Genomic DNA, 13851 nt, shown 5'->3' with positions numbered 1-13851 from the left:
AAAATGATCAGAAGTTGGTGCGAACAATAGCAAGTACACTTGTGGAAATCAAATCATGTGCCTCTTTTTATGAAATTGTACCGGAAAGTGATTTTCATCCACACAAACCACTGATCGTGATTGGTAGAGATGATCGATCTAGCATCGATCTTACAAAGAAAAATCTTGAAGAGAAGGATGACAAAACTGAGTTAAACAATCCTTAACGTGTTAGATTGTCTATTATTCCTTACTAGAACTGTTAAAGTCAATTAAAATGCTTTGCAGACGGCATACCATGTTGGTAAGTTTGCAATGCGTATTGGAGGTTCACGCAATGTGCCCATGGGTAGGGATAGCTTGCTTTGGCACTACTTGAGCCACTTGAGGCCATCGATTCTTAGAGTTGCTCACACAGAGTTCTCCAAGAATGGTTCTGCAGAGCTGCTAAAGTGCAAAGCATTAAGTGCCATACTCACTGAAGATTCCCTCACCCTAAATGCTCACAAATGTATATTGGTGGACCAAGAGGCAGCATTGTATGCCTTTACAGGCAAGCACCTTAAGCTTAGGTCAAGGGTTGACAAACCCAGAGGAAATTGTAAAATCCCTTGGCGTCAAGTCATTCATTCACCCCATACCCACAGATGTAATTCGTAGTAAAACTCATCGACCATGATGTAATATCCAAATCAATACATAATAATTGTTTTTGTCAACAACGATTTCTGTCAACATTGGGTACTTTTTTTTTTTGATTCATATTGTCAATACAACGGTGGTCGATGATCGTCACTTCTGTTCCTTGACGACATTTCCAAAACATTAGGACTCAAAGAAGATAAGTTGCTCGCAGTGCTTGCTATCTATGCGGGCATGAAGGATCCTAGTGGAAAGGAAGAGAAATTCAATTTCAAATTGACTTTGAAGACCAAGGTCTCCTAGCAAGCCTGTCTTTCCTCCCCAATGAAAATGAACAGAAGTTGGTGCGAACAATAGAAAGTACACTTGTGGAAATACTTTCTATGAAATCGTACCGGAAAGCGCTTTTCATCCACAAAAACCACCACTGATCGCGATTGGTAGAGATCATCGGTCTAGCATCGATCTTACAAAGAAAAATCTTGAAGAGAAGGATGAGGAGATTGAGATAAACAAATCTTAACCTGGTAGATTGTCTATTATTCCTTAATACAAGTGTTAAAGTCAATTAAAATGCTTTGCGACGGCATACCATGTTGATAAGTTTGCAATGCGTATTGGAGGTTCATGCAACGTGCCCATGGGTAGGGATAGCTTGCTTTGGCACTACTTGATCCACCTGGGGTCATCGATTCTTAGAGTTGGTCACACAGATTTCTCCAAGAATGCTTCTACGAAGGTACTAAAGTGAAAAGCATTAAGTGCCATATTCGCCGAAGATTCCCTCACCCCAAACGCTCACAAATGTATATTGGTGGACCTAGAGGCAGCATTGTATGCCTTTACAAGCAAGCACCCATGCTCTTTCCTCTCCTACTACGCCTTGAGCTTCGGTCAAGGGTTGACAAACCCAAAGGAAATTGTAAAATCCCTTGGCGTCAAGTCATCCATTCACTCCATACCGACATATGTAATTCGTAGTAAAACTCATCGACCATGATGTAATATCCAAATCAATACAAAATAATTGTTTTTGTCAATGATTTCTGTCAACATTGGATCCTTTTTTGTTTCTGATTCATATTGTCCAATGAATTTCAATTCTGCAACACATGCACAAAATCTCAAACATGCAGCCACCCGTCGGTTGGGAGGCACATCTCGGTGATTCTTTTGCGGAACGGGGTGACCGGGGGGGGGGTCGTGCGGGGTCAACCGGACCAAGTATGACCACTGCAGCGCCGGATGCGGCAAAAAAGGTCCCTGTGTGCCACGACGCATATGGAGAAGATCCAAAAATATTGGATCTGCTCCCTGCACGTTGTGGCACACAGGGGCTTTTATAACCCTGTTCGATCCCGTCGGGTGCCGCGGTGGTCATATTTGGTTCCCCCCCCCCCTGTTGCCTCGATTCACAAAAGAATCATCGAGATGTGCCCCTTGATTGACAGGTGGCATGTTCGAGGTTAAGTTGAACAATTGCACAAAACTGGTAGAAATTTGACAATAGATATTATATGAAAAGGTTAAAAATTTCATCAAGAGAGAGTACATGGGATAAGCTATTTCTGATGAAGGCATCCTTCATTTTATAAATTGATTGCTAAAGCTAAATCCATATTTTTCAATGTTACACACTTAGCATACACCATACAGGAAACACCATCCTGAAACAGCTGCACCAAAATGTCTTCGGCGGCATCCTATAGGGCTAGTAACGTTGTGCGTTGTATACGTGTAACAAAGTCACTATATTCGTCCATTATCTCTCTCACCACCCGAGAGAAGGCTGCTTTGGGTATGATTGGCTTAGCGCTCTTTTGATATTTTCTAATCTCCCACAAAGCAATTGTGCCTGGCTTCCATCTCCGCTTTTTTTGTGTTGGTGGTGGTGGTGGAGGAGCCACCTGCCTAACCCATTGAGGAGGATCATCTTTATACTTTTTCCTCCTCTCCTCTTGGGCCTGTTGTTCTTCAGGCATCACCTTGTCCATTTTTCTCTTTGCACATTTCTTGTCTCTTTGAGGTATTTTTGGAGGCCTTGAGCTCCTAGCCTTTGCTTGCTGGGTGTCTTGAGCTCTATCCTTTGCCGCATTTCTCTCTACCTCTGCTCGTGCTTGTAAGTTTACCAAATACGCTCTCTCGGCCTCGGATCTCTACCATTCCTCTTGCTCTCTCTATCTTCTTTGATCTTCTTGCACTCTTTGTGCTTCCTTCTCGGCTACCTCTTTCTTTTCCATCTCCCTCATTCTTTTCCTCCTATTGGCATCTCGTGCTTTAGAAACTGGGTCGCATGGTATTGCCTTGATTACTCTTTGTTTGACTCGTAGTGAAAACTTTTGCGGCGTGGTTTCCGCGATGGCCTGAGCATAAGTTGCTGTGACAGCAGGCGAGGGCTCTGGATTTTGAAGCGGACCTCATTATTCTTCTTTTGTTGCTCCTGTTTTTTGTGTGGCTCTGGTGCAGAGGTGTGCGATTGACATGATTTAATTCTTTGAGATCTTCAAAAATATATCGCATGGTGGTTAAATCATCTGGATTCGATGGTTGGGGAGGCTCTTGGGTGTCTAGAGCGGGTTGGGGTGCTGGGTTATCCACTTATGGTTGGGGATGTGGATTTGAAGCCATAGATTCTGCATGGGGTTCTGGTTGCGGATTTTCTGTGGTGTGAGTGGCAGTGGTGGTATTGTTGTGTGTAGTGTCACTCTGCTCATGTGAATTGTCCATGTGGTGCAAGATATGAGTGAGTGCACGTTTGTGCTCAAGAGGATCTTCTAGAATGTGCAAACAAGAGATGAACTTCAAGTTGTGAGTTTTGAGTTTAAAAAACTTAAAAACTCAATAGTACTTATAAAAATTAAAAAGAAAAATCCAAATTTGGTGAAATTTGATCCATGGAACCACTAATTGGGGCGTCAAAATGCATGTTTATAATAGAAGTGGTTAGTGTCAAAAATTTAATGGTTTTCTACCCAATGCCTACCATTTCGTCGCCTTGTCTCCAACCATCCTCGGGATCAATCTTTTGCACTAGAAGCATGATATGATTGTGATCGCCTCACGCTAACCACTTTCTCTATTATGTATTTCAAACTTCTTTGCACTCTGGTCTTCTTCCTTTCTCTCCCCGCTAAAACTTTGTAGAACCAATTGAACATTTCGTGTAGGACATTTCTCTTTTTCCTCCCACCTGCATGCCGTATATTTTTAAAATACAATGCTTTTGCTTGATAGTGTGAGTGCTCCATTCTTTGGCTACTCCAAATGCCCAATGAACCGAATGTGTCGAGAAAAAATGAGCCTTGAGCAAAAAGAATGTGCTGAAAAAACAATAGAGTTTTAGTTCAAACACTGATGTTTTTTGACTGCAAAGAAAAAGTGTTCAACCCACCATGCAATGTGTTATGTGGGTCTCCCCCCAGGCATCCACCATTTGTGCAGTGAAACTATTGATTACAAACTTTAAGGCGGATATCTCAGCACAGGTTAGCTTTGCCTTTTCAAGCAAATGAAAAAATAGCCATCTACAGGCTGGCATTGTACACGAGCGCGGTTAATTCCTAGGGCAGCCTGGTTACCTCTATATGTGGTAATGTCACACACCTTTTTCCACAATTGAAACTCATTGGGACTTTGGGAGTCAGAATAGTGTGAAAGCATATGCATAGTTTTACTACTACCGCACATACATATTTTATTATGAAGATCATGTGTACTTCCAGATGTCTTCCTGTCCTTCGATAACTCTACTGCACCCCCATGTAGGCCAACACTTGATAGAATAGATTCAAGTTCTCTGATACACTCTTCTATTCTTTTTGCAGGCTCCATATTCCAAGCATCATTAATATGGAGCATAAGCAACTTGTCAACAATTCGTAGACAGGCATGAAGAGTGCACACATGCACATTTATCAGAGGAATCGATAGAATTGGATCCCAATTTGGATTGTCCATGTCTTGATTAGGAGGTACACTCTGGTTACAACTGAGGATACCTTGAAACTATTGTTGCCGTGGTTTACCCACTGTTTGTGCAGTGGGCACACCTTTCGCAAAGTTGACTGTAGCTTTGCCACCCTTACCCTTACCACCCTTTGACTTGCTGGACTTTGAACTCTTGCCCTCAATTCCTAATGAGACTTTACTGTGGCAGCAATAAATGCATGGAAAGAGGGTCATTGCACCTTGCTTATACCCTAACATACACTTGAGAGTTTTAAAGTCTCCTGCCAAACGCCACTCCACTTGGAACGTATACAGACCCGAAACCTGCAACAATCGTTGTCTTTCTTGTTGTTGCCGAATGACATCAACGATTGGGGTGTGATTTTAATACCATTTGAGGGACTCATGTGTCTCGTGTGGGAGATGAAAAGCTGCTAACCACCAAATATTCTTCTCAGACTAAATACCTAAACAAGTGCTTTCCTTCTCGTTGGCATTTAGCTCAACAGCAACGCCCACCAAGGCTATGTTCATGAGCGTAACACTTACCCTTTTGAGCCGTTGACCTTTGACAATCTAACATCGATTGCTAAGCACAATTTAATTTGTATTTAAGTATAGTTTTATTGATTTCATGCTGATTACTTCTGTGTATTAGACCACTGACTTACTAACGTTTCAAACCCACTGGTTTTCATACCGCTTACTTACAAGCTTAGTTTACTTTAAATTATCTTAGTGAACATTTATCAAGGACAAGAAACCCAACGCTTGGAGCTACTAACAAAATAACTAGAAATCTAAGACTAAAGATAAGGTAGAAGATCTAGTGGGCCGAGGAGAGGAAACTAGTAGGCAAGATAAATGAAGATCCAACAAACTTATAAGGAGAGAAGCTAGAGTGTTTGGAGTCTAGGATCATTTCAAGAAATCTTATCAAAGGTTGGAATAGCACCACGATAGCTCCCGTTTGAAATCTTAAGCACCTCAGTTTGCTGCTTCATAGGACGAGGGTGATCAACTTTCTTTTCGTTGTCCTTCCTTAAGTAAAGGGTTTTACCCTGATTCTCATGCGTGTTGTTTTCCCAAAGGGTCTTCGTAGCCTAGTCCATAGGAGGAAGTCTACTTTTGGTACATTCTTAGACAACCCCCCTTTCGTTCCCACGTTCCTTTCTAGCTTATCAAGGTACTTCTTTTGCTCTTCTCCCTACAAGGTTCCTTCCCGAAATATAAATCTTTATACTCCCTTTTGCAAGCCTACTTGCTAGAAGTTTGGAACCCCATGTCCTTGTGTCTGTTTGTGCCCCTCTTAGTGGATTTGACGTCGCTCCATCCTGCCCCCCCCCCCCCCTCTACATGTCAAGTTTGTTCATTTGGTATTGTGCTAGAAGCAGTAAATTACCTTCAAGAATAATGCCATGACCCTTGATGGATAATCGCCTAGTTCCTTGGTTCGGAGGTTCTTGAGTAATACCGCCAATCTTGCTTGGTTATCGAGCTAATGCACCAATTACTCCAAATTTCTGTCGTCTCAGACCCATATGAAATCGAAGGCCTATCGACCATGTCAATGAACTCTTGGAGGGGTCTACTTCCCCTCCTCTGTATCAATCCCTAAATTTAATGTATCTATAGCCCTATGTGAGCCCACTTGAGGGATGGGACGCGGGGGGAAGATTTTGGGTATTAACCAGACTCCTCCACAAAGAGAGCCCCCCAGTTGAGGGATGGGACGCGGGGGAAGATTTTGGGTATTAACCAGACTCCTCCACAAAGAGAGCCCCTTTATTTCCTTCTTGCTTTCAACAACAGTGGTCCTTGAACTCTAGAAAGCTACTCATTTCATCTTGAACCCAAGCTTAAACCCACCTTCATAACCTTCGAACTCCTACCCCCCTATCCTCACTTTATCTTTACCAATCCAAGCCCTTGTATGTAAGCTAAAGAAGTAGCCATGTTACCGACCAAGACTCTAAAATCTCGAAAGCCACCTTTGTTTTGAGACTCGAAAGCATGTTTTCTATTGACCAAGTTCTTGAAGCTCGATTTTACCAAAAACCACTACCTTCTTCTTCTTATCCTTGGTAATCAAGCAAGCTTCCAAAACACGTGGAAAGCAACTTTGTGGATGAGAAAAAATTAAGCTCCTTACTAGTAACACAAACCCTGTTTCTAGGGTCGTCAATCTTTTTATATGACTACGTCTTATTCGTTGTCTCCAATACCACCAGTGTTACTCTAGTAGTTTAACATTCGTTATCCAATACCAAATCACAATAAAGCCTTTGTAAACTCCTGCTTGAACCCGTGCGGGTTCACGTCACCGCATTTTTGGCAGCAGACCTTAATGGCAATCCACAGTGATGCTGTAACCACATATCCTTGCTCTATGAGGCATTAGAAACCATTGAGCTACACTGCAATCACTTTTTGGAGTCCCTTGCCTTGTATCTCTTAATTTTAAAGGAAAACAAAAAAGGATACCTATATCTGTTTTAAAAATATCAATCCCTTGCTCTTAACTTCCATCGAGGAGAACGGGTATGTGCTGCTGGGCTGCGGCTGGCAAGGTGGTAGAATCGATTGCGTCGCAGCATGCTGTTGCAACAAGTCGTTAATTGAAGAGGAAAAGAACCGCCGGTGCACAAATGGCCTTAAAACACCGTACGCCCCAAAGAGTCGAGAAATTGCTGCGACTACGCTCTTGCATCAAGTCAGGATGGCCGAGCGGTCTAAGGCGCCAGTTTCAGTTACTGGTCCGAAAGGGCGTGGGTTCAAATCCCACTCCTGACATGCGAAGAGTTGCCCTCCGACCTTAGCTCAGTTGGTAGAGCGGAGGACTGTAGTTGGCGAAACAGCTTGAATCCTTAGGTCGCTGGTTCGAATCCGGCAGGTCGGAACGCTCCTTTTTGCCCGGCACGTAGAATCCTGATGTCGCTCGTTCCAATCCGGCAGGTCGGAACGCCCATCTTTCGTATAGGGTAAAAGGAATGGGCACATAGAGGTGCGATCCGATGACAAATCAAAAACTCGGGACACTGAGTGCAGAGCCAGTAGGCAGGACGTCACCCCTGATGGCGACCCTCTTGTCGAGGGTGGTGGCCTCCGTTTACCCTACTTCCCCTTCACCTTGCAACTCCCGCTTCCTCCCTTTGGAAAGCACATTTACACGACCATACGGTTTAACCCCCACCCCCGCTCGTAAGCAAACGTTGCTCTCAATCCTGGCAGACTTGGGAAACTCCATCTTCTACCCCCGCGGAAACTCTGCCCACTGCTTAAAAGTATACGCCAAATTTGTCGACGCTCAGTCCCCCCGTCCCCGTGCGAATGTGCCCTTATTTTTCAAAGGGCTTAATGTTGGACATGAGCTATGCCCTTATCACTATAGCTCCACCCGGACAAGAGGGGATCAATATGGAATGCTGCAAGGCAGGGTTCACCCAATGCTTCCTCCCTTTGGAAAGCACATTTACACGACCATACGGTTTAACCCCCACCCCCGCTCGTAAGCAAACGTTGCTCTCAATCCTGGCAGACTTGGGAAACTCCATCTTCTACCCCCGCGGAAACTCTGCCCACTGCTTAAAAGTATACGCCAAATTTGTCGACGCTCAGTCCCCCCGCCCCCGTGCGAATGTGCCCTTATTTTTCAAAGGGCTTAATGTTGGACATGAGCCATGCCCTTATCACTCTAGCTCCACCCGGACAAGAGGGGATCAATATGGAATGCTGCAAGGCAGGGTTCACCCAATGCTTCCTCCCTTTGGAAAGCACATTTACACGACCATACGGTTTAACCCCCACCCCCGCTCGTAAGCAAACGTTGCTCTCAATCCTGGCAGACTTGGGAAACTCCATCTTCTACCCTCGCGGAAACTCTGCCCACTGCTTAAAAGTATACGCCAAATTTGTCGACGCTCAGTCCCCCCGCCCCCGTGCGAATGTGCCCTTATTTTTCAAAGGGCTTAATGTTGGACATGAGCTATGCCCTTATCACTCTAGCTCCACCCGGACAAGAGGGGATCAATATGGAATGCTGCAAGGCAGGGTTCACCCAATGCTTCCTCCCTTTGGAATGCACATTTACACGACCATACGGTTTAACCCCCACCCCCGCTCGTAAGCAAACGTTGCTCTCAATCCTGGCAGACTTGGGAAACTCCATCTTCTACCCCCGCGGAAACTCTGCCCACTGCTTAAAAGTATACGCCAAATTTGTCGACGCTCAGTCCCCCCGCCCCCGTGCGAATGTGCCCTTATTTTTCAAAGGGCTTAATGTTGGACATGAGCTATGCCCTTATCACTCTAGCTCCACCCGGACAAGAGGGGATCAATATGGAATGCTGCAAGGCAGGGTTCACCCAATGCTTCCTCCCTTTGGAAAGCACATTTACACGACCATACGGTTTAACCCCCACCCCCGCTCGTAAGCAAACGTTGCTCTCAATCCTGGCAGACTTGGGAAACTCCATCTTCTACCCCCGCGGAAACTCTGCCCACTGCTTAAAAGTATACGCCAAATTTGTCGACGCTCAGTCCCCCCGCCCCCGTGTGAATGTGCCCTTATTTTTCAAAGGGCTTAATGTTGGACATGAGCTATGCCCTTATCACTCTAGCTCCACCCGGACAAGAGGGGATCAATATGGAATGCTCCAAGGCAGGGTTCACCCAATGCTTCCTTCCTTTGGAAAGCACATTTACACGACCATACGGTTTAACCCCCACACCCGCTCGTAAGCAAACGTTGCTCTCAATCCTGGCAGACTTGGGAAACTCCATCTTCTACCCCCGCGGAAACTCTGCCCACTGCTTAAAAGTATACACCAAATTTGTCGACGCTCAGTCCCCCCGCCCCCGTGCGAATGTGCCCTTACTTTTCAAAGGGCTTAATGTTGGACATGAGCTATGCCCTTATCACTCTAGCTCCACCCGGACAAGAGAGGATCAATATGGAATGCTCCAAGGCAGGGTTCACCCAATGCTTCCTCTCTTTGGAAAGCACATTTACACGACCATACGGTTTAACCCCCACCCCCGCTCGTAAGCAAACGTTGCTCTCAATCCTGGCAGACTTGGGAAACTCCATCTTCTACCCCCGCGGAAACTCTGCCCACTGCTTAAAAGTATACGCCAAATTTGTCGACGCTCAGTCCCCCCGCCCCCGTGCGAATGTGCCCTTATTTTTCAAAGGATGTTGGACATGAGCTATGCCCTTATCACTCTAGCTCCACCCGGACAAGAGAGGATCAATATGGAATGCTACAAGGCAGGGTTCACCCAATGATAGAGGGATTCACTTTAAGCTCAGCCTGATCGCCTTGATGCAAGCTCTAGATTCTTGGCTTCTCCGCATGTTTGCTCGAGAGAGCGAATGAGCAAAAAAGAAGCATGTAGCATAATGAAGGGGGCAACCACGAAGACAATATATCACATTAGCAATAACACAATTTAAGAAGGCACGGTGGGATGGGATGTGTGCGGCAAGGGCTTCGCCTAGCCAAAATCGTTGTATAGCCACAACGAGTTGGCCCTCTAAGAGAGACTAATTCGTGAAGAGGGAGCAACCGTACATCATCTTCCTCAAACGTTGCGCCCTACACCATTGCACAAGTAGACTACTATGCCCTCGGTTCCATCCTTTTAGGACCTCACCTCTTAAGTTTCAACGAAGGTATGAATCCAGTTCTCTTGCTTCGCAACCCCATCTGTTGGCTGCACATGGTGGGTATCAATCATGTGCACCTGTCGTACCTCAGTCTCATGTAGCTCCTACACCTCCGATTATTCCAAGAGCTTACAATCCACAATGGCATTATCTAAGCTCTTATACAAGTGGACGCATGCCATTTAATGATAACATGCCATATCAGGCACCCCCTATGCCTAGGGCCACGGCTGTAAACTTTTGACCACTGTCTGGTACACCACCATACGAAATATGGGACCCAAGAGCCGCGCGTATGCCAAGGCCAAGGCCAACTCCCATCTCACATGTGGTTCCAGGAGCACATACACCCATTATACTTACTCAAATAGGAGATTTGGTAGCATTTGCTCAAACTATCGGTCGCTCTATTGCGGAAAACATGCGTAGTGCACCTGATAGAGAGCCTAGGAGCAAGGCAATTCAAGTAGCTAAGCTCACACAGAAATTCAGTGGAGATGGAGATGCTAGAAAGCATATGGAAGTCTTTGAACATGTGTGCGATTCCTTGGAAGAGCACAATGAGCTACATAAGTGTAAGGCTTTGAGTTTGACCCTAAGCGGAAAGGCTGGAGATTGGTATAGAACCTTAAGAGTAGAAGAGAAAACGATCTACTCTCCTCTTAGGAGACTGTTCTTAAAAGACTACATACGAGAGGGAGTACTTTGGGGTGTAGCCTCTCAGCTCCAGAAAGCCCAACGAGAAGAAGGTGAATCCGTGAGAGACTTCATTAGTTGCCTAAAGAATTTGAATTCTCGATGCAATCCAAACGAGTGATTTAACAACAACCAATTGCTTGATAGATTCATTAGGGGACTACGACATGAAAGTATTTATAATGGCCTAGTCATTAGAGGTATCACTACTTGGGAAGCAGTCACCATGAATGCAATCCAATTGGAGGATAATTTAATGATTGCAGGAGAAAGAGTGTCTGCCGAGCCGAAGTCTAGTAGCTCGCAAGCATCAGGGCATGAGCCAATGAAGATAAAGCCAATCGTGAAAGAGAAAACGATATTTGAGATGACTTTGGCAGATCTCACCAAGGCCATCCAAGAAAGCCTTAGGGGTAATCGTGCTCCACAAAACGCTCATATGTATCCAAGAAGGGACCAACAATGGTGCTCAATTTGCTTGGGCCCACATACTACGAGTGAATGCCCTACTTTCAGAGTAAAGTTTAACGGGACTTGTAACGCGTGTGGTAGGTATGGCCATCAAGCGAAGGATTGCCTAATGCTTAAACACATCATGGAAAATAGACCGCCTATAGCTTGGGCAAACTCACCTCGAGTTCCTGCATTGATGCCTACCCCACCCATGGAGCAACAGTTGCCATTACAGCACATGGTCCCTAGAACCCAAAATGTGGTTCAAACCACACCATTGCCACCTCCAGTGCTAGGACCGCAACCCCCTCATCCAAGAGTTACGCCTATGAACCAAATAGGTTGCGAGTCATCTAGTACTTATGTAGATTGCGAAGAGGACATAGACTCTAGTTTCACCTATGGAGTCGACATGCTTGAGGAGTGTCCCATGTACTATATGGAAGACCATTGGGGACAAATCAAACCGGTATATCAAGCTACTGCGCTAGCAGCAAGAGGCCAAAACATTAATAGTTTTTCCAGGAGACCACCTCTTCAGTGCTACGAATGTGGTGGACCACATCGAGTAGCTGAGTGCCCCATTAGAATGCAAAAGAATGCTGCACTAATGCAAACAAGTCAAGGGAGTGCATTGGCAATGCCAATACTCACTTGTAATCGTTGTGGCATAGATCATTTGATCGCACAGTGTCCTAACAATCCAAACGCACCGAAAATCACACCATTGAACATAATAGAGATTGTTGATGGGACACTACCAACTATAAACATAGCACCAGTAAATGCACTCACACGGTTGATGCTCCAAAAGCAAAATTACATCCTCGAAGAGAGAGATGCTGCATCCATTGGCCGAGCGAGAAAGAAGAAAACACGAAGAAAGAAATCCCTTAATGCTTCTAGCTCAAAACCTAGTTCAAAGAATAACATAGGGACAGGAGAGGATCCCGTGTATATGAATGACCCTGAGGATGACTCAGATTCGATAGAGACCATGGAGACCAAAACTGTTACTACAAAGGAAAAAGCCAGTGAGGAGGATCACGAGAGGGAATTACGACGAACACCAAAAGAGTATTCAAAGTTAAACAACCCAGTTGCGAACCCCCAAGATAAGCCACGAGAGACAAAAAATGAGGATTGCAAGAGAAAGATTGGAACCTATCCAAACCCAACAGTGGAAATTGAACGAGTCCAACAACTGAGGGGTTTCGTGGAAGAAACTCAACGAACATTAGAACCTGAACCCAAACATATCCAGATTTCGGACACAGTGTTTCCCACACAAGTTCAACCTAACAAGAACTACAGGCCGTTAGCTATACCCAATATCATTCGCGAAGAGAGTGAGGGTAGGACATCTGAAAGTGGACACACACCTTTCCTACTAGAGAGAATGTTTGGTGAGGGAATGCCCGACCCCCTTGAGGAAGTGGAGATTCCATCTTCACCATTCTCTTGTCACGGTCCTACGTCCCACAAGATGCCATTCAATGTTGCCAAATTGATGGATTTCATGTCTTCAGAAGTTAGAACCACCATCATGTCCAAACTATATAAAGACCCCGAGCTAGTCTCAGCTCTTCGAGCCTTCCTCCATGGAGAATTACAGACCGGATTACCACAGTTTTCACATATGAACAAACCTGACTCGGTAATGAATGATGAGGAACATTTAGCACCACCATCTGACCTAGCGGGACATGAATCTGTAATTGAAGTACCCGTTAACAAGTTGGGGCAATACTTTGAAGGTGATGAATCTAATGCTACTCTACCAATCACTACTAAAGGATTAACTGTAAAGGGGGTCCTTGACGGTGGTGCGGGAGTCAGCATGGTGACAAAGAGTTGTTGGGAGTCTATGGGGCGACCTCACCTTCAAGCCACAAGCGTAGTGGTAAAAATGGCTAATGGATCTATTGTTACGCCTATTGGAATGCTAAAGGATCTCAGAATCAAGGTCTTGGGACACAAGGTAAGGCAGACTTTCATTGTTATGGATTTTTCCAAGCATCCTATGTCATTTGAGATGATCTTAGGGCGTCCATTCATGAGGGAAGCAAAAATGGTGCATGACTGGTCCAAAAACCACGTCTACTTACAGTTCCAAGACTCTGTCATTCGAGTTGATCTTTTAAGTGGTCGAACGCATCCTCTAGGAAATAAATTCATCATTGATAATCGATCAGACACAACAATTCACTCAGCTCCATTACAGTATTGTTACACATGTAACGAAGACACGGATATTGGGGAGAACTCTCCTTATATGGATATCCTACCCTGAATGGCTGAGTCAGACAATGTCGATTGGGTGCACCTAGCGGCAACTATAGATACATGGGGAGCTAGAGGAACAACTTGGGTCACACCATATGGGGAAGAGATACCAGACATTGCACCAGTAAACATGTTAGGTGTAGCGCATGTAACATCCGATGATAAGAAAGAGGCACACC

The 13851-nt window shown here is 45.0% G+C and overlaps 1 non-coding gene across 1 annotated transcript; it reads left to right on the top strand.

The window, feature by feature from the left end:
* Positions 1–7378: 7378 nt before the first annotated feature.
* On the top strand, positions 7379–7468 carry TRNAY-GUA (transfer RNA tyrosine (anticodon GUA)). Its single transcript is given in 2 exon segments — positions 7379–7415; positions 7433–7468. It is a non-coding gene; the product is annotated as a tRNA-Tyr (tRNA).
* The last annotated feature ends 6383 nt before the right edge of the window (positions 7469–13851 follow it).

Source organism: Adiantum capillus-veneris, chromosome 8, assembly GCF_014529385.1.
Source record: "Adiantum capillus-veneris isolate H3 chromosome 8, ASM1452938v2, whole genome shotgun sequence".
In the NCBI taxonomy this organism is placed as follows: Eukaryota; Viridiplantae; Streptophyta; class Polypodiopsida; order Polypodiales; family Pteridaceae; genus Adiantum; species Adiantum capillus-veneris.
Note: the sequence above shows the minus strand (reverse complement) of the source record. Positions and strands in the feature narration are given on the sequence as shown.